Source organism: Humulus lupulus, chromosome 5 (assembly GCF_963169125.1).
Source record: "Humulus lupulus chromosome 5, drHumLupu1.1, whole genome shotgun sequence".
NCBI classification, from domain to species: Eukaryota; Viridiplantae; Streptophyta; class Magnoliopsida; order Rosales; family Cannabaceae; genus Humulus; species Humulus lupulus.
In genome coordinates, this window is record NC_084797.1 from 74,892,958 (window position 1) to 74,914,757 (window position 21,800).

Consider the following 21,800-nt stretch of genomic DNA (forward strand, 5'->3'; position numbering starts at 1 on the left):
TTTATTGGTAAGATGAAATTAATTGGTGAAATAGTTGTATTTGATGGATTAATGGATTAATTAAGAGATTTGAGGTGTAATTAGAGTTTTAAGTGGAAAAACAAAAATGCCCTTGAGTTTAACCTTAAGGTTTAGTAAAGGAAAAGGGCAAAATGGTCTTTTGACAAATAATTAGACAAAACCATTAAGGGTTGAAGCTCTCATCGAAAAAACACATTCTAAACTCTTCTTGTTCTTTGGAGTCTTCTTGAAGACTACATACTAAGGTTTTAGCTTGATCAAGCTTTGAATTTGAAGATTTTTGGGAGGATTGAGCTTTAAGGAGAAGGATTAGAAGTTGTCAAGAACAAATATACTTGGAATTTTCGAATTAAGAGGAAGAGGTATGAACTATTTTCATTGTTCTTTTTTGTTCTTGAGTAAGAATTGGGGATTTGGGGTTGATTTTCGAAATTAAGTATGCTAAGTCATTTGTCTATGGTTGTTGATGATAGAAACATTGTTATACATTGATCTTTGGTTTCAATTTGGATTGAAATCCAAGAAATTTTGGTTGAATTTCAGATTTGGGGAATTGGGGAAAAATTGACCTAAAACTTGGATTTTTGATTTGGGAACTAATATTAGATGTTTGGTAGTGATGATTTTATATTTTATAAAGTATGTAATTGTGTTAGAGTGCAAATTCGGGGCTGGTTGCAGGTTTGGAAGAGTTTTGAATCAAATTGAGTTAGGTGCGCAATTCTAAAAATCGCAAAAAAATGCACTCTGACTTGAGTCAGTCAGCCGACCTAAGGCGCCCGGTCGACCGACTTGCAGATAGAGTAGGCTTGGCCATTTTGGCCAGGCAGTCAACCGACCCATGCTAACAGCCATGATTTAGGGTGGTTTTCAATGGGTAACCTTAGGGGATCAAAGTTAAGGTTCCTAGGACTATTTTGAGTATGTTTATAGTGTATTTGGTGTATAGTGAGGGTTATTGAGAAGTTGTGATGAGTTATAACTCAAGGGAAACTAAACCTACACTTTATTGTTGTGACTAGGGTTTTCGAGGGGCTCGTGAGAGAATCGCACTCGAGGTCGTTCTAATTCCTTGCATTGGACCGAGGTAAGAAAACTGGCACATGCACCCTATTATCTGAACACTGTTATTACTTTGCTTTGTACATGGTTAGAGTTGTGTATCTTTCCTATTATTACTATTGCATCTGATTGCTTTGTGATTATTTGTGTTTGATTGACATAGCCGTATTCGGCAATACATACGGAATGTAGGCCGTGATGGCGCAGGACCACTGTGGAGTGCTGTACACACTCGCCCGACATATGGTTGTATGCTTAGTGTTGGCAGAAGCACTTCGCTCGACACTGGTCGTGTACTCTGTTTATGAACTAAAATGAGTTGTTTATTACTTGTGGAAGCATGTTGTTAGCTATTCATGTTTAATTGGTTACTTATAATGTCATGATGGTTTTCTTGCTGAGCATTGGCTCACGGGTGCTCTATGGTGCAAGTACAGGCAAAGGGAAGGTCGACAAACCATGAGTCAGAGGGCTTTAGGGAGGCACCTATATGATCGGCCTGCTTGGCCACCACGGTCAAGTTATTTTGAGGGACTTAGGATATGAGTCCAATTTTGTCGCTTAGGTCGACTATTTTGTAAACTTCGTTGTAATTAAATTTTAATTAAATCTTTTTGGGATCTCTTGTAAATATTTAAAGTTTTAGTGAATAGTTTACATCTTTTGACAAAAATTCTTATCACCTAAGTCTTTAATCAGTTTTAATTACACTTTTGAGTCCAAATGACTCATTTAACGAGTTAAGCATTATTTTAAATACACAGTGTAACGGTACTGGATTAGTAGGGCGTTACACCTACCCTCTCGAGTATTGGACACATGTCTCATTTTTATAGGCGTCTGTTCGGGTTCCTGAGTACAGTGACAGTTGTCTTGTCACCTTTTTATTATTGTTTTGTCTGTTTAATTATGGCCATTCCATCTAAAATTTCCTTGATCTAACGGTCACAGGTTTTCTCCAAGCTTTTTCTATACATAAGCCCTTAGTGTGATCAACCCTACTACCACCTTTTTTTTTTCTCATGCAAAACTTTCTCTTTCATTCTCTCTCGTTCTTCAGACGTTTCTGGTAGCCATTTTCTGGATTCAACATCTCTGTTTCCCAAACTCTTCAATCAAAGCCTTCATCTACTATAGGTGATTTCTACTCTTCACTGCAATTTTATCTTCTTTATTTTGGCTATTTTTTCTTGGATTGTTTCTGTACCATTTTACTTTTAACGTATTGGCTCTATCCAAGATTTTTTGTTTTATAGTGGTATTTAGCAAAGAAAATTATAGGTTTGGTCATGTAACATGTAACGCCCTACTTCCTTAGAGCCGTTACCAAGTGAGTTTTTTTTTAAAAGAAAACTTTGTGCAATTAACTCGCTAACCGAGGTTTTGAAACGAAAGTGTGACTAATTAAAAGTTAAGGCTGTAATCTTTGAAAATGCGTTGATTCAATAAAAACTTCTAGTATTAAACATTTGGGATCCCAAAATGAGGTTTGAAAACCATCTACATCTTGAAATAAGTTTACAGTTGATCAGTTCTAAAAATCATAGATTATTACAGCCATTTTCGAATAAACCCCCAACCAAAGCAGTCGGGCAGGCCAAACATGTACGCGTCGCTTCACGCTCTCCGTACTCATGGTTGGTTGACTCAGTCTTTGCCCTTACCTGCAACACGGAGCACCCGTGAGCCGAAGCCCAGCAAGAAAACTCATGCAGTACATAACATATGAAAATTATACAGTTAATCATATCAAACAATCCACAGATAAACAAGTCAACCAATAGACTAAGCAAACACGGCCATGCCGCCCCAGAAGCCTTACCGAAGCCTGGGGTCTCGGTCCTTACCGTAAGGATCTCACATGTATCCACTGGGTCCTACCCTGACTATAAGCATCCCATGTGCTAAGTGTTACTTCTGGCCCCGCTGCCGTTCTCAGCCTTGCTGCCCTCGACCATAGCCGTTCATTTCACTATAATCACATATAGCATAAAATCAAACAACATTCAAATAAATATCAATTCATTTAAGTCTGCACCCTAACATGTAATGCAATATAGGGCCGTGCCCCGCAATCACACTATGGGCTCATGCCCTATCCTACGGGTGTTATAGTTTTCTTACCTGTACTCCGAGCTTCCTGATGCACTAAAGCCGCGAGCACGGTCCTCTAGCACGAGCCTCTCCAATATCCTAGTCACAACACACACACATGAAACATCCTTTAATACTAATCAATTCAAAACCACTTCCCGGGACCAATCCCACACTCTCGGGACCTCTAATTCCCTAAAACAAAACATTGGAACCAACCCCCGAGTCCCCGGGCAAAAGCCCTAAAAACCAGAATTTTGGCTGTCAAAATTGGCCTAGGGCCGCGGCACTCCCTTCAAGGGCCGCGGCGCTCATACGCGAACCCAGATTTCTGGGTTTTCTCTTGCGTTTTCACCGAGCTAAAACCTTCCCAAATCATACCAAACCAATACCCAAACCCCAAAATCAATTTAAAACTTCAAATGGACCATCTAACAACCCATAAACACTAAATTCAAGCTCAAAACACAATCACACTCACAAATCTACCCAATTGATTTCAACTTCAGCAACTTAAACCCATAGGCCAAAAACACAAACCCAAGCTTGAAAAACCTAAACCATACCTCAAAAATCTTAAACCACAACAGATAAAACTCTTAAAATTACCTAGGATCCTTACCTTTAAGTGGAGAATCCACCCTTTGCTTCCATGAATCCATCTCCAAGTCTCAAAAAAATCAGCTCCTCCCCTCTTCTTCTTCTTCTAGCTTTTCTTTTCTTCTTTTCTAATTTTTTTAACAAAACCAAAATATCACCAAGCCTAAACCGTGTACCCCATATAACCCAGCTGCCATATATCAAATTCCCAGCCAAATGACCATTTTACCCCTCCTTGCCTATCCTTTCCTAACTAAACCTCAAGGGCACTTAAGTCCTTTTACTTCTATTTCATTTCTACCATTTTCTATCTAGAACTTGTTACTCTCAGCGGTAATTAATGGTTACCCAGGTTACTCAATCACCAATAACCATTACCCGCTAAATCTCAACTTAACCATAAAATTCCCAAAGTACCCCTAGGCTCCTCCCGAGCCGGGTATAGAAATCCCGTTGTGACTCTTAAGTTAAATTTGCTCTCTAGGACCGTCTCGGCACGTGCATCACAATAATAACACCACACTCACGTGGTACAATTCACAGAATACAATTATCACATATATGCCCTCAGCAGGCTAAAATTACCAATTTACCTCTATCATGCAAACGGGGTCCCCATGCATATTTATTTCACCTAATCATGCATACTAACCACATAGTCATGCATCTCAAATAATCAAATAGTCATACAACACGCTTTAAATCATAACCATGCATTTAACTCATAAATCACACCTAAATCCCAACCTGCCCTCCTGGCACAATAATCAAGGCCCTTAAGCCTTATTAGCGAATTTGGGTCGTTATATAACATGCGTATTTTTTATGGAAAATTTTATGGGTTTTTAGGTTCAAATCAAGAACAGATCAGACCCATTTTAGGGAAATTTATGGGTTTTTAACCCCAAAACTGGGTAGCTTAAAGGCTATGTTTCTAACACACAAATTCTGAGGTGGCAGGGATCATCAATAAGGATCACGTAGAATTTGATTCCCATCAAAATATTTAAGTCCAGTTATCCAGCAGTTTACTCCTGGCTATTAATCATGACCAATTTACGTGATACTTTTGAATCTTATCCCAGATTTGTTTCCTTAGGTTCCGCGCCCACTAACAGTTAACACTGTTCTATACCCACGTGAGCTAAATTATGTTGGAAAAAGCTTATACATGATCTTCATTTATTTTCATGTATATCTAATATTAAACAAATTAATACGAGATAGCCTAAAACATGTTTCTAAAATTGAATTCAAAGAGAAACAAAGAATAGAATACTTACAGTATACGCAGCGGAATTAAAGAGTCCTTCCTTCAGTTTCTCTAACTCTTGTATCCTCTCTGTCGCAGAGTATTATCAAGAAACTGAACCGATCTTCTATTTTCTTCACAATCTTCCAATGTATCCTTAGAACCACCTAGACTAGTGTGGGCAATTATCAACACATGAGATAGATATAGAGAGAAGAAGAGAAAATAACAAAGTGGCTTAGAAAAGGACTTGTGTTTAGAGAGAATCTAAAACTATAAGAAAATCTGACTTGTAACTTATCAAAATTCTGTTTTGACTTCTCTCTAAGCACTCCTTTTATAGACTCAATTAGGCCATTTAATTTAATTAAAAAATTAATAAAATAATAGTTATTTTGAAGCTCTAGGTCGAAATTATCATGGGCTATAGGCCCGTGAAATTTCCCATTTGATTATAAGCCCATTGGACTTAAAATCAATGCCTGTATTATTTTCTATTGATTTAATTAATTAAATAATTATTTAAATCCTTTATCAAATTAATTATTTATAATTTGAACCTTGATTTAAATTTATTTATTAATTTAGATACCAATTTATCTTAATTAATAAATCTGCCATAATTTCTCTTTTCTTCTCAAAATTACACAACTCTGTGAAACTATCCAAAATTGACCTGGTCAACTTTGATAATTCTAATTGATGATTAAATCAATTAATTGAGAATATCTAGATGATTTTATCCAAGGTACAATGGGGACCATGGGCCTATGAAATCAAGCTCCAATAAGTTATCATAAATCTAACAAATAAATTTACTAACTTATTAATTCCTCGTGACTCCACTATAGACTTGGAATTGCACTCTTGAATTCATAGAACGCTCTATAACAAATATAGATACACTATTAATTATCCATTGTTACAACCATAATTGTCACTCAATCCTCTATAGACGGTCTACAATGAGATAGGACTAAAATACCGTTTTACCCCTCATTGTATTTTATCCTTAAAACACTTAATTCCTTGTAAATGATATTTCAGTAAACTAATTTAATTACTGAAATGAGATCTCTATCATTTAACACCTTGAACCAAACTAAAAGGAAACCATCGTTTCACTTCTTCATCAGAAGCTATAGATGTTCATATCTATGATTAACACTCCCACTCAATTATACTACCGAGTTCCCAAGATGTAAGTATGGGCTAGTCCGTAGGGTAAGCTGGTAACGAACAAGTCAATGAACTCAAATAATACAATCAGTTAGAATACTAACCACTCAGAATTGAGATTGAATTGACCTATGGTCAACTATATGATATGACTAGAATAGATAATAACGGTATGTTTACTTATCTTATCAACTGTCAATATCGGTCCTGTCCGATGTAACAAATACATCCGATCTTATCTACTTTGCTAATGTTTTGGAAAGAACATAACACTGTAATGTGTAAGTAGATCATATCATAGATTGGCAAGTCAGTGTAAATCTGGTGCACTGACTAATCTTAGGACTAACTTATTTTGAACATATAATCATATTTATATTCCACTGTGATTACGTCACTATAAATAAGATTAGCTATATGCTCAGGATTTAATAGAAGTTTATATTAAACAAATAATCATGAAAATAAAACATGTGAGCAAAGTGATTGGCCAAGTCAAAAAATGATTTCTATTCTTTTATTGATAATAAAATGAGATTACAAAGAATTTAGGTTTTAGTTAGGGCATAAAACCCAAACAAATTATACTAATCATAATGAGTCTACCTAAGATAGTAGCTGGCTCTTCCTCTCAAGGCCAGAAAGTCGCGGATACCTCAATTCCCCACTTTGGGCTGAAGATGGAAAAGGAGGTCGAGGTATACGTCGATAGCTTTTATGAGGCCAAGCGAATTGTGTCTGCGATAACCTCCATGCCCTAGGAAAATGCCATAATGAAGGGCCATGGCATTCAGACGAACTCAAAGTTTTTTTCTTGCCCAACATTCGAAGGAGAGCAGAGTTGCACTCCTTCAGAGGATAATTTTTGGGCTTGGAGCGACGAGCACCTGAAGGCGGGGGAATTTTTACCATTGAGCACATATTTTTTAGATTTCCTGAATTACGTGAAGCAAGCTCTATTTCAGCTCCCCACAAGGGCATATTGCCTCCTCGCGCGGTTAAAATTTTTATTTCTTAGAAAAGAATTGGAAGACCCCACCCCAGAGGATATCCTTTTCTTTTCCTGCCTTAAGGCCAATCATAACACCAAGATCGGAGGTGATGGGTTCTACCTCACTCAATTCCCCAAAATTACTACTATCATCAGGCTCTCGATTCATCCAAGCGATCTCGAGGACATGTTTTTCATGTCGAATGGGTTCGCGACCTGCTACACAAATACTTCAACTGACCTTATAAGTATTTTTACTTTGACGATTTTGTAAATATTTTTGTCTGCTTCACAATATTCAATATTCTGATCATGTTAATTGAATATGTAGATATCGACAAGAGGTCTGCTGCTCCTGAGGTCCGGAGGGGCCAATACTTAAAGCTTGCCTCTGTCTCTGCCAAAGAAAAAGATTGGTGAGTAATAATAACAGACGCCAACATGTTGGCTTACAAGCTAATTGAGGATGGCCATTCTCATGCAATCCGACCTCGGGGCCATATTAAAAAGAGGACCTTCACCAATTTTGAGGATGTCAAAGAGGAAGATGAAGTCGGACCTTTAGTGCGTTGACTGTAGAGTCCTAGAATGTTTACTTCACCTAGCTAGATAGTAGTAGTAGTAGTAGTTAGTATTAGTTAGTAGTATGTTAGTTACTGTGGATTTTGGTTCAAGTCAGGACTTAGTTGGAAACTCATAGAAACAGTTATGGATTTATAAGTTTAACCTATAATTTAAGAATATTAATTAAAACATAAGGTTTTATTAATATTACTGGTCATAGAGATATTATTTATTATAACCTAAGGTTTAGATAGAACCATTAAGAGCATGACACTTGTTATAATCATGATTATTAATGAAATTAAGTATTTTGATGAATAGTTTTAATAAACGAAAGATCTAGAAGCTCTAGAACCTTCCAGCTACTGTTAGGATCGTATTATGACTCAGTCAAAGCAGTTTATCCGATTCAAATTATGCTGAAAAAGTGCAAATACGTGTTTGATATATTTACGTATGTCGATATATCGCAGCATAGGGGCCGATATATCGCTTACGGAAGATATGGAAAACACGTCGACTTTGCACAAGCGATCGAACAAGCCTCGGGAATACTGAGGGAGGCAATATATCGCCTAAGGTGGGTGATATATCGGCTCCATGAGTACATTTTTGAAAGTTTGACTTTTTGAATTTTAAAAGTAGCCTTAACCACTTATACCAGCCTTTGAACGATTTTGACTGAGTTATGGGCGTTAGTTGAACGAAAATTCAAATATTTTTCATTTTATAATCATTTATTTATTCAAATTAAAAGGGGTTAGTTTCACTCCTTGAACTCTATAAATAGGACCTAGTACTCAGCCATTTTCTTCATTCTTCAAGCATTTGATCAGAGCCTCCAAGGTTTTAGTGTTACTATAGAGAGATACACTTGGGTTTCGGGTTAAAGCTTTTTCATTCTAAGCTTTTATAGTGAGAAATAGAGTGTTTTCGGTATTAAGGTTTAGAACAATTCATAAGGTCATTCAAGGTATTCCTATTCTTTAAGTCCAGTTCTTTATAATTCTTTAGTTTTCTTTAGTTTCTTGTATTCAGATCCTTGCTCTGATTATTGATTCTTGATTAGGTATTTAAGTTCTTGAAACTTAAGGCCCTTCTTGGTAAGTTTCTTCTTGATGGTTTAGTTCCCATATTCATCTTTATTCTTAAAGATTCTCACCCTTTTCTACTGTTGGTTTATAGGAGTTGCTAAATCTCGTTCTTGTTCGCAAATGTCTCGACTTTTGGTAAGGAAAATAGGAAAGATTTTATATGCTTATATGTTATGATATGTTTAGGTTATTGTAACGCCCTACTTCCTTAGAGCCATTACGAGGTGGGTTTTAAAATGAAAAATGTGCAATGAACTCGCTAACCGAGGTTTTTAAAACAAAAGTGTGACTAAGCAAAAGTTAAGGCTGTAATCTTTAAAAATGCGTTGTTTCATTGAAAACTTCTAGTATTTAACATCTGGGATCCCAAAATAAGGTTTGAAAACTATTTACAACTTAAAATAAGTTTACAGTCGATTAATTATTAAAATCACAAATTATTACAGCCATTTCTCAAATAAACCCCCAACCAAAGCAGTCGGGCAGGCCAAACATGTATGCGTCGCTTCACGCTCTCCGTACTCATGGCTGGTTGACTCAATCTTTGCCCTTACCTGCAACACAGAGCACCCGTGAGCCGAAGCCCAGCAAGAAAACTCATACAGTACGTAACATATGCGATTTATATAGTTAACATATCAGATAATCCACAGATAAACAAGTATTCCATTAGACTAAACAAACACAGCCATGCCGTCCCAGAGGCCTTACCAAAGCCTGGGGTCTCGGTCCTCACCGTAAGGATATCCCCTGTATCCATTGGGGTCCCACCCTGTCTACAAGCACTTCGCGTTCTAAGTGTTACTTCCGGCCCAGTTGCCGTTCTCGACCCTTCACCGTTCTCGGCTCCTTGCCGTTTCGGCTCTTTTGCCGTCCCCGGCTCCGTTGCCATACATTCTTACTATAATCACAAATAGTATAGTTCAAATAACATTCAAACATATATCAATTCAATCAAGTCTGCACCCTAACATGTAATGCAATATAGGGCCGTGCCCTGATATCAATCCAATCAAGTCTGCACCCTAACATATAATGCAATATAGGGCCGTGCCCTGATATCAATTCAATTAAGTCTGTACCCTAACATGTAATACAATATAGGGCCATGCCTTGCAATCACACCATGAGCCCATGCCCTGTCCTACGGGTGCTATAGTTTTCTTACCTGTCAATTTGATAGCTTTCATCACTTGACTCCTTGAGCACGATCCCACTCGAGCCCTAGCGCACACCTAAACACAGCCATAGGTCAAAGTCATCACCGAACCTCAAGTCCAAAAACCTAGCCTCGGGACCAATCCCGAGCCCCCCGGGAAGTCCTAGATCCACAAAACAAGATGGTGGAATCGAAGCCCGAACCCTAGGTCAAAATCCCTTAAAAATAACACAAAAACCCCTTTATGGGAACAGGGTAGCGCTACAGCGCTCAAAAGAGAGCGCTATAGTGCTACAAGCAGAACCGCACCACCCAGAAACAGGGCCTAGCGCTACAGCGCCCAAAGACTAGCGCTGTAGCACTAGTTGCAGGCAGGCAACACCCGTTTTCTTTTTCTGCGATTTCTTTTAGCCAATCTCAACCCAAACTTCCCCAAATCCTCACAAAACTCAAAATCAAGCTTATAAACACTCTCCACTCATCCCAAGCATCCCCAAATCTCAAAACCCAAGCTCATGCATCCCAAATCTCAAGATTCACCATAGATGAACCCTAAACCCAGAAATTCAGTCAAACATCAAGTTAAAGGCTTAGAATTCATACCGTTGATGCAATTTCGACTTTGATTCAACTCCTAGACCTCCTTAGCTTGCTCTTCTCAAAGCTTGCCCAGAAATTCCCCTAAGATTCCCATCAATCCAGCTTAGATACACAGCCCAATCCAGTCAAAACCCAAAACTGAAAACTCTAAAAACTTACCTCAAACATTGATGTGATCTTGCTAATCCCTTGCCAAATCTTCAAACCTAGCTTAGGATCCTTGATGCTCAGCCTATCCTAGCTCTCCTCTGAGCTTTACCCCAAGAAATTTGAAGAGAAATGGTGCTAGAATCCTCAAACCGCCCCTTTTTGGAAAACCCTCTGTTTTTCTCTCTTTTCTTTTTCTTCCTTTTTCTTTCTTTTCCTTCAGATTTCGCACACTCTCTAACAATCCCACTCACTATATAAAGCCTCATTAATCTATCTCTAAGAAGCCAATTGACCAAAATGCCCTCCCTATTAATTCTAAACCCTTTTGTCCATGTAGGGCCATTTTAGTCATTTTACCCAATTCCCGCTAATTCCTCAAGTGTCTCTAATATTTTCCCGTTGCTTCCCAATACCTGATAAATCACCAAATATGTATTCCTCATTATCAAAATTAATCTCAATATATTCTCTAAATTCCTGTTTATACCCCCAGGCCCGCTCTGAGCCGGGTATAAATTCCTGCCTGGACTTTTCCGCTAAACTGCTCTCTCTGGGATCGTCTCGAGTCACAAATCACAGATACATCCACATCACAATGTGGTCTCAACAATCAGCACATATCAATACAGTTATGCCCAAAATGGCCAAAATTACAATTATGCCCTTCCAACACAATCAGTGCCTACATGCATACTAATACACATAGTCATGCATCTCAAATAGTCAAATAGTCATATAACATGCTTTAAATCATAACCATGCATTTTACTCAATAAAGTCACACATAAATCCCAATATGCCCTCCAGGCACACTAATCAAGGCCCTTAAGCCTTATTAGCGAATTTGGGGTCGTTACAGTTATGATATGTTTATGTTGTGATATATATATATATATATGAATATGCCTTGTAGTCCTTGGGGCTTATAGTTTCTTAGCCAGCAACCCTCAATGCTTTTATGTCGCTTGGGGCTTATAGTTGCTTAGCTAGCAAACCCCAATGTTTTTATGTTGGTTGGGGCTTATAGTTGCTTAGGTAGCAAACCCCAAGATTACCACTTTTATGGGTTAAAGTTATGATATATGTTTAATAGTATATGTTTATGATATTGTCTTTTGTTTATGATTTATATTATATGATTGTTAGTAGATTTTTCCTTGCTGGACATTCGGCTCACTCCATTATTTTTTAGTGTGATGCAGGAAAATGATTATGGAGGCAGAATGATTCTTGGTAGCTTGGCTTGTGTGTTAAGGATGAAAGGAATGAATGGAATGTGTGTCGATCGAGGACGAAGTTATTTATTTTAAGTCTTTTAAATTATGTTTTCTTAATGTAATTCCGCAATTAGCATTTAAAATTATGTTTTATGTTTTGTAAACAATGGGATCCCATACCCTATTACACTTTTATATTATTGATACAATAATTATTTTAGAGTTTTAATAAATTTATGATTATTTCTTATGTATGTTTTCTCCAAAAGTAGTAGCTAAGTCTAGTAGTTGTTAATGGTCCAAGGTATTAGAAATAGTTGGGTCATTACAGTTGGTATCGGAGCAATGGTCCATTTGCATGAAGTTCTCCTTGATACACACACTCAAGCTCCAGATCTAACTGCCAATGTAAGTGTTTATGTTATAGTTATATGTTTATGTGTTTAGCAAACATTTTAGCCCTATGTTTTCAGTTAAGATTGGATGGAGCCTTAACCTATGAGGATATCCGAGCCATTAAGGCCTTGAAAAGAATTAGAGCGCCAAGAAATACAGTAGGAGTGCTAAAAAGAATCACTCGGAGATTACTCTTATTCCATAATAAGATAGGTCACCTCCAAACAACTAAACAAATCATGATGAGAGCTACGAAGCAATATGTTTTAGTGATTAGACTTTTTAAAGATTATCCTACTGTAATTGCAGCTTTAGAAGAAATATGGGAGACTATAGATGATGAAGATGGATTACCACTAGCTATGAGATATTATTTTCTCATACTTAGGTTCACCTCTAAGATGGAATTCCAATTCACAAATGAGCAAAAACATAGAATCTTTACGAATCTTCCTATAGGAAATTTTGAGGCTCAAGATAATGATGATTATGAGGAGATAGATGATGATATGTTAGATGAAGGGTCAGATGTAGAAGATCCTGATTTTTTAGATTAGATTAGATTAGATTAGTTTATTTATTTATTTTATTTATTATATTTGCATTTATGATTGTATAAAGAGAAAACCTTTTTCCAAATAAATATCATTGTTATTTTGTTGACATGTATGAGTTTGATTTTTTTTTACAATCATAATAAATAATAAATTTAATAAATAATGACCAAGTTCGGTGAGGGTGGATAGAAATCAATGGACCGGGTTCTATATTGAGAGTTAGGGGGCCATAGTAGTGGGAACGATTTTACTGATCCTAGCCCTCCCTCAATATGGTTAACTTTGGAACAACGACGAGTTTCGAGCGTGAGAATTAAGTCATATAGGATGATTAGAAACAGACTTAGAAAATAATAAAGATGGCTTATTTTTCTAACGTATAGAAACACACCCTAATTATAAAGAAGGCTTATATATTTTTTTTCTCATAAGGAATCATAACTAATAGGTCCGAGTTATGTTTGCTTAGATTAAGTTTTTTCCTTAGAGCCTATTAGGGTAAGTTCTAACATGTTTTTCTCAACTGATAGAACTTTGCTATAGATGTCGCTTAGAAGGTCTGCACGCACCAATGTCAATGCCTCCAGCGTTGCTCCAGAGACTAATGAAGCCTCTCTAATTCGCAGAAGGGGAGTGCGTGCTACCACTACTGCCGCTAACAGAAGTGTGTCGCTGCCGCCGGTTGACAACACCGCAGATTTCCAGACTACGACAACAAGTTGAGGAATTACTGCAGCAACGGCGACAACAAGCTCAACCTCTGCCTCAGCCGCAACTGCAGCCTCAGCAAATGGCTCAAGCACCCCATCAAGTAGGTCCTTATGGGGGATGGCCAATGGAAAATTATGCGCCCTACCCAGCTCAGCACATGGAGCCAATCTACGAGCAGTTTCATAAGCAACACGCTCCAAATTTTGAAGGGACAACCGACCCCTTCGAGGAGAAAGAATGGCTCAGAAATGTAGAGCCGATCCTAGTGCACATGAATCTCAGCAATGCGGACTGCATATCATGCGTTTTATCCCTACTAAAGAAGGATGCTAGAATATGGTGGGACTTAGTTCAGCAGACTCACGACGTCACCACCATGACATGGACCAGATTTGTGGAGCTGTTCCACAAAAAGTACTACAACTCGACAGTCATCGGTACAAGGGTCGAGGAGTTCGCTAGTCTGAAACAGGGCAACTTATTAGTAGCAGAGTATGCTCGACAGTTTGACCGACTAGCCAAGTTTGTACCAGAGTTGGTTCCAACTGAATTTCTGATGGTTACCAAGTTTGTTAGAGCACTTAGACCAAAGATTGAGCTAGGGGTTAAGCTAGCAAACACGGGAAATACTACTTATGACGATGTTCTAGAAACAGCGATAGAAGTAGAAAGGCTTTAGGCGAATGTTAGTAAAGAGGAGGCCAGTAAGCTAGAGCCTAAGCAGTAGAGTCAACCTCAGAATGGTCGAAACAACAACCACAACAACCATCAGTCTAGTAACACTAGTAATGGTCAGAAAACACGACATCCTGACAACAAGTAGTCTGATAATGATAAAAGAGCATGGAAAAACAATAGAGGGCAAGTTGGGTTATGTAGAATACCCACAGTGCTCTAAGTGCCAAAAGAAACATCGTGGTGAGTGTAGTGAAAACACCAAGGAATGTTACAATTGTGGTCAGGAAGGTCACAGAAAGAAAGAATGTCCCCAGCTCAAGCCAGAGGAGAAAAGGGACAACAAGATGGTTCTTGCCAGAGTCTTTGCCTTAACCCAGGGAGAAGCCAACACTAGCAATCAAGTAGTCACAGGTCAAATTTCTATCCTCAATAATGTATGTTCAGTATTATTTGATTCGGGAGCCACTCACTCATATATCTCGTTAGGAATGATAGATAAATTAAACAAACCTTGTGAAAGATTTAGAACTAGGTTTTTAATAGAGTTGCCTTCGGGCAAAGTAGTCCTATCATCACGGATAGTACGAGTATCGATCAAAGTTGAGGACGTAGAACTAGAAGGAGACCTGATAGAACTAGAGATCAAAGACTTCGACGTTATTCTGGGCATGGATTGGCTAGCAAGGCATGGCGTAACCATTGACTGCAAATGCAAGAAAGTGGTATTCGAGACTCCTGACGGTCAGAGATTATGCTTTATGGGAAAAGTTTCAGGACTACGTATGCTGCTTATTTCATCTCTCAAAGCTCAAAGGATGATAGAAAAAGGATGTCACACATTATTAAGCCAGCAGCACAGATGTGGTAAAGGAAACACCACTAAAGGTTGGAGACGTCCGCATTATAAAGGAATTCCCAAAAGTATTTCTTGACGACTTACCAGGGTTGCCGCCGACTCGGGTTATTGATTTCACAATTGAACTAGTACCGAGCACCGAGCCTATCTCAAAGGCACCATACCAGATGGCACCTACCGAACTCAAGGAGTTAAAGACGCAGTCACAAGAACTCTTAGACTTGGGTTTCATTAGACCAAGCCATTCACCATGGGGAGCACCGGTTCTATTTGGGAAGAAGAAGGACGGAAGCATGCAGATGTGCATAGATTACCGCGAGCTGAATAAGGTGACAATTAAGAATAAATACCCGCTACCCAGAATTGATGACTTGTTTGATCAACTCCAAGGAGTAACTGTGTTTTCAAAGATTGATCTACGGTTCGGGTATCACCAGCTCAAGGTACGGGAAGAGGATGTTCCTAACACAGCTTTTAGAACTCGTTATGGACATTACGAGTTTCTAGTTATGTCTTTCGGTCTTACCAATGCTCCAACCGCATTCATGGATTTAATGAATAAGGTCTTCAAGGATTACTTGGAAAAATTCTTCGTAGTGTTCATCGATGATATCTTGGTGTACTCAAAGGACGAAGTCGAGCATGAGAAGCATTTAAGGTTAATCTTGTTACGATTGAAAGAGCATTAACTTTACGCTAAGTTCAAGAAGTGCAAATTTTGGCTTTCGCAAGTAGCGTTCCACGGCCACATAGTATCCAAGGAAGGAGTTGCTATAGACCCATCTAAAGTAGAGGCTGTGAAGGATTGGCAAAGACCAAAGAACGCGTCATAGGTAAGAAGTTTTCTGGGACTAGTCGGCTATTATCGAAGGTTTGTAGAGGGATTTTCTAAGATAGCCACTCTGCTCACCAACCTGACCCGAAAGCAGCAAAGATTCAACTGGACTGATAAGTGTGAAGAGAGCTTCCAGGTTGCTTAAGGATAAGCTATGCTCAGCACCAGTACTTTGTGTACCGACACCCAATGACAAGTTTGTAGTCTACTGTGATGCATCGAATCAAGGTTTGGGTTGTGGGCTGATGTAGAATGACAAGGTAATAGCCTACACCTCAAGGCAGTTGAAGGAATTCGAGCAACGCTATCCAACGCACGATATGGAGTTGGCAGCGGTGGTCTTTGCATTGAAAATCTGGCGCCATTATCTTTATGGAGAACGGAGTGAGATTTATACGAACCGCAAAAGCTTAAAGTATTTCTTCACTCAGAAGGAGCTTAACATGAGGCAGCGCAGGTGGTTAGAACTAGTGAAGGATTATGACTGCGAAATCCTATACCACCCGGGAAAGGCTAATGTAGTTGCTGATGCGCTAAGTAGGAAGAGTTATGGAAGTTTAGCAGCGTTAGCTGGAATAGAAAAGTCGCTGTAGCAGGAGTTGATCAATGCCGGAATAGAAGTAGTCATTGGTAAATTGGCTAACTTTTCCATCCAGTCAAGTCTGTTAGAAGATGTACATTAGTAGCACATATGGATGCAGTTAAAGAAGGCAAGGTCACAGATTTCTCGATATCAGGAAAGCGGTTCTTGAGATATAAGGATCGGATATGCGTACGGAATGATCAAGATATTAAGATGAAGATTTTAGAAGAAGCACACAATACCCCATACTCAGTTCATCCAGGGTGGACTAAGATGACTCACGATCTTAAGGCCATGTATTGGTGACCAGGAATGAAGAAAGATGTAGCGGAGTATGTGTCTAAATGCTTAGTATGCTAGCAAGTGAAAACAGAACATCAGCGGCCTGCAAGCTTATTGCAACCACTTAGTATTCCAGAATGGAAATTGGACGACATAGCCATGGATTTTGTGACGGGATTGCCATGAACAAATAAGCAGCACGACTCGGCTTGGGTAGTAATAGATAGACTAACCAAGTCAGCTCATTTCCTGCCTGTCAAGACTACGTATACGGTAGATCAATACGCAGACATTTATGTTCAAGAAATAGTAAGACTGCATGGAATGCCTAAGACAATAGTATCCGATAGAGAATCGATGTTTACATCGAGATTTTGGGGAAGTTTGCAGCAAGCCATTGGTACCAAGTTAAGTCTTAGTACGACATTTCATCCTCAGACCGATGGACAGTCCGAGCGTACCATACATATTTTAGAGGATATGTTGCGCGCTTATGTACTTGATTTCGGAGGATCATGGAGTAAGTATTTGCCGCTGATTGAATTCTCCTACAACAATAGCTACCATCAACGATCAGGATGGCACCCTATGAGTTGCTTTATGGAAGGAGGTGTTGATCACTGTTACATTGGGACAAGGTAGGACAAAGGAAACTTCTTGGACTCGAAGCTATTAGAGAAACTCAGGATGCGGTAGCATTGATTAGAAAGTGTATGCATGCTTCTCAGAGTCGTCAGAAAAGTTATGCGTATGCCAAGCGGCGTGATGTAGAATTCAAAGTTGGAGATCAAATCTTCTTAAAGATATCTCCTATGAAAGGTGTGAAGCGGTTTGGGAAGAAAGGCAAGCTTAGTCCCCGATTTATAGGTCCTTTTGAGATATTGGAAAAAATGGGAGTAGTTGCATATAGATTAGCCCTACCGCCAGTTCTACCAGATAGCCATAATGTGTTTCACATCTCGATGCTGCGTAGATATGTGTAAGACCCATCTCATGTCCTCAAGGAGAGCATAGCTGAAATCCTTCACTGCGTAGCCATAATGTGTTTCACATGGAATTCAGACAAACTCAAAGTTTTTTTCTTGCCCAACATTCGAAGGAGAACAGAGCTGCACTCCTTCAGAGGAAAATTTTTGGGCTTGGAGCGACGAGCACCTCAAGGCGGGGGACTTTTTACCATTGAGCACATATTTTTTAGATTTCCTGAATTACGTGAAGCCAGCTTTGTTTCAGCTCCCCCCAAGCGCATATCGCCTCCTCGTGGGGTTAAAGTTTTTATTTCTTAAAAAAGAATTGGAAGACCCCACCCAGAGGATATCCTTTTCTTTTTCTGCCTTAAGGCCAACCATAACACCAAAACCGGAGGTGATGGGTTCTACCTCACTCAGTTCCCCAAAACTACTGCTATCATCGAGCTCCCAAGTCATCCAAGCGATCTCAAGGACATGTTTTTCATGTCAAATGGTTTCGCGACCTGCGAACACAGATACTTCAACCAACCTCATAAGTATTTTTACTTTGATGATTTTGTAAATATTTTTGTCTGCGTCACAATATTCAATATTCTGATCATGTTAATTGAATATGTAGATATCGATAAGAGGTCTGCTGCTCCTGAGGTCCAGAGGGGCCAATACTTAAAGCTCGCCTCTGTCTCCGCCAAAGAAAAAGATTGGCGAGTAATAATAATAGACGCCAACATGTTGGCTTACAAGCTGATCGAGGATGGTCAATCTCATGCATTCCGACCTCGGGGCCTTATTAAAAAGAGGACCCTCACCATTTTTAAGGATGTCAAAGAGGAAGACAAAGTCGCACCTTTAGTGTGCTGACTATAGAGTCCCAGAATGTTTACTTTGCCTAGCTAGATAGTAGTAGTAGTTAGTAGTATGTTAGTTACCGTGGATTTTGGTTCAAGTCGGGACTTAGTTGGAAATTCATAGTTTAAGAATCTTAATTTTAACATGAGGTTTGATTAATATTGTTTATCATAGAGATATTATTTATTATAACCTAAGGTTTAGATAGAACCATTAAGAGCATGATACTTGTCATAATCATGATTATTAATGAAATTAAGTATTTTAATGAATAGTTTTAATAAAAGAAAGATATGCTAGAAGCTCTAGATCCTTCTAGCAGCTGTTAGGATTGCATTATGACTCAGTCAAAGCTATTTATCCAATTCATATTATGCTGAAAAAGTGCAAATACCTGCTTGATATATTTACGTATGCCGATATATCGCAGCATAGGGGTCGATATATCGCTTACGGAAGATATGGAATACACGTCGACTTTCCACGAGCGATCGAACAAGCCTCGTGAATACTGAGGGAGGCGATATATGGCCTAGGGTGGGCGATATATCGGCTCCATGAGTACATTTTCTAAAGTTTTACTTTTTGAATTTTAAAAATAGCCTTAACCACTTAGACCTGCCTTTGAACGATTTTGACCAAGTTCTGGGCGTTAGTTGAACGAAAATTCAAATCTTTTTCATTTTTTAATCATTTATTTATTCAAATTAAAAGGGGTTAGTTTCACTCCTTGCACTCTATAAATATGACCTAGTACTTAGCCATTTTCTTCATTCTTCAAGCATTTGATCAGAGCCTCCAAGGTGCTAGTGTTACTATAGAGAGATACACTTGGGTTTTGGGTTAAAGCTTTTTCATTCTAAGCTTTTATAGTGAGAAATAGAGTGTTTTAGGTAATGAGGTTTAGACCAATTCATAAGGTCATTCAAGGTATTCCTCTTTTTTTAGTCCAGTTCTTTATAATTCTTTAGTTTTCTTTAGTTTCTTGTATTCAGATCCTAACTCTTATTATTGATTCTTGATTAGGTATTTAAGTTCTTGAAACTTAAGGCCCTTCTTGGTAAGTTTCTTATTGATGGTTTATGTAAAATCCTTTATTGGCATTTTTGATAAAATTGATAAAATTAATTATGGATGTATTTTTGAAATTGTTTGGTTCTTGTTTTTGCTGTGAAATATTTTCTAATCAGATTATTCTATACATGTTAATAAAATAAATATATAATTTCCTATAAAAGAATATATTTTCTTGACTTTTGTATATATGGAACTTATAGGTATTTATTTTATTTTGATCTGATTTGTTTGTCCAAAAACCGTGTACAGCTTGCAGAGATAATGTATATATTTTTTCCTTATTTATTTAAGGAAACTGGGTTTAAAAACTGTCCAGGTTCAATGAATATGTTTGAACGGATTGCCAGTCAGTTTGAACACATTCTGACTTTCATTTTTGGGAAGATTTTTGGTTTATTGGCTGATTGGTTTCTGATTTGTTTTCCACGACCTAAAGGGATTCTAAAGCGTATATAGACATCCTTAGGTCGTTGGTTTTTTTTTAGCTCTCTTGGTGTATTATTTTCCAAATATTTTTCAAGTTTAGAGAGAGTGTTTATTGTGTGAAGAACTTGAGTCCAGCAAGTTCTTACTGGTTTATTACAGTGTACTTCTGTATTGTTTTCTTTGTGCTAATTGTGCAGATTGAACACACTTAGACATTGTTCATCAAGCTTCGGGAGAATTCTTTCTCGTGAGTCACTTTTTGGGAGGAAAAGTGCAAGTGTTATGATTTGAAGGGAGTTCAAGATCTTAGCACTTCATAAATTTGATTAGGAGTTTAGATTACAACAGTTGTGACAAATTCAAGAGGGAGTCTTTATTTGTATAAGTCAATTTGGTTTTGTAATTGTTTAGATATTCTTCTAATAAATTTCATTCTCTGGGCGTGGCCCTATGGACTAGTCGCAATCTGAAAAGATTGTTGATACCACGTAAAATTTCGTGTGTTCTTTACTTTATGTTTATTTTTATCTTCTGTTGATAAACTGTTTAAACTTATCTGGTTTCTGTTCAAACAATTTCTGTGTTCGTTTAAACATTTCTGTAATGGTACAACAATTAATTATTTAATTTAAATAATTAAGTTGGTAATCATAAAAAAACAAAATTTCATTTTGTATCAAAGCGGTTTACTAAACTCTTAGTGAGATCTTATGGTTATTTTCCGTTTGATTTGTTTTGTGTGAAATGTCTTTCTTTGCAGAAGGTAGTTCGGTGTCTCGACCTCCATTGCTTAATGACTCAAACTATCCATATTGGAAAGTTAGGATGAGAGCTTTCATAAAAGCTCAAGATGAGAAAACATGGAGAGCAATTTTGTCTAGATGGTCACCTCCTACCGAAAAAGGTGAAGATGGAAGCACAACGGTAAAATTTGAACTTGTTTGGGATACAGAAGAAGAAAAATTATCCAGTTATAATAATAAATCTCTTCACACCATTTTCAATGGAGTTGGAGAAAGCTTTAATAAACTTGTTTCCACATGTGCCTCGGCTAAAGATGCTTGGACAATTCTTCAAACTCCGTTTGAATGAACTGTGGATGTCAATAGATCTAGATTTACTATGTTACAAACTAGGTTTGATGATCTTAGGATATCTGATTCTGAAACACTATCCAAATTTTATGAGAGATTATCTGATATTTCTAATGAGTATTTTGCACTTGGTGAGAAACTTGATGATTCTGTTCTTGTTAGAAAAATCGTTCGAGTTCTTCCTGACAAGTTCAATGTTAAGCTCACTGCTATGGAAGAGGCAAAAAATTTTAGTACTATAAAAGTTGACGAATTGATGGGTCACTTTGTACCTTTGAGTTAAATCAAAAGATTCGTCAAAAAGACAAGCCGAGTACTTCCAAAGAAAAAGAGAAGACCATAGCTTTCAAAGGTACTGAAAAAGAAGCATCAGATGATGAAGATGGTGATAATGAAATGGCAATGCTTGCAAAGAACTTTAAAAAATATATAAAGAATATAGCAAATAAGAAGTTCAACGGCAAGCCGTCAAAAGGTAATCCTTCTTCTCTTAAACCTTTTC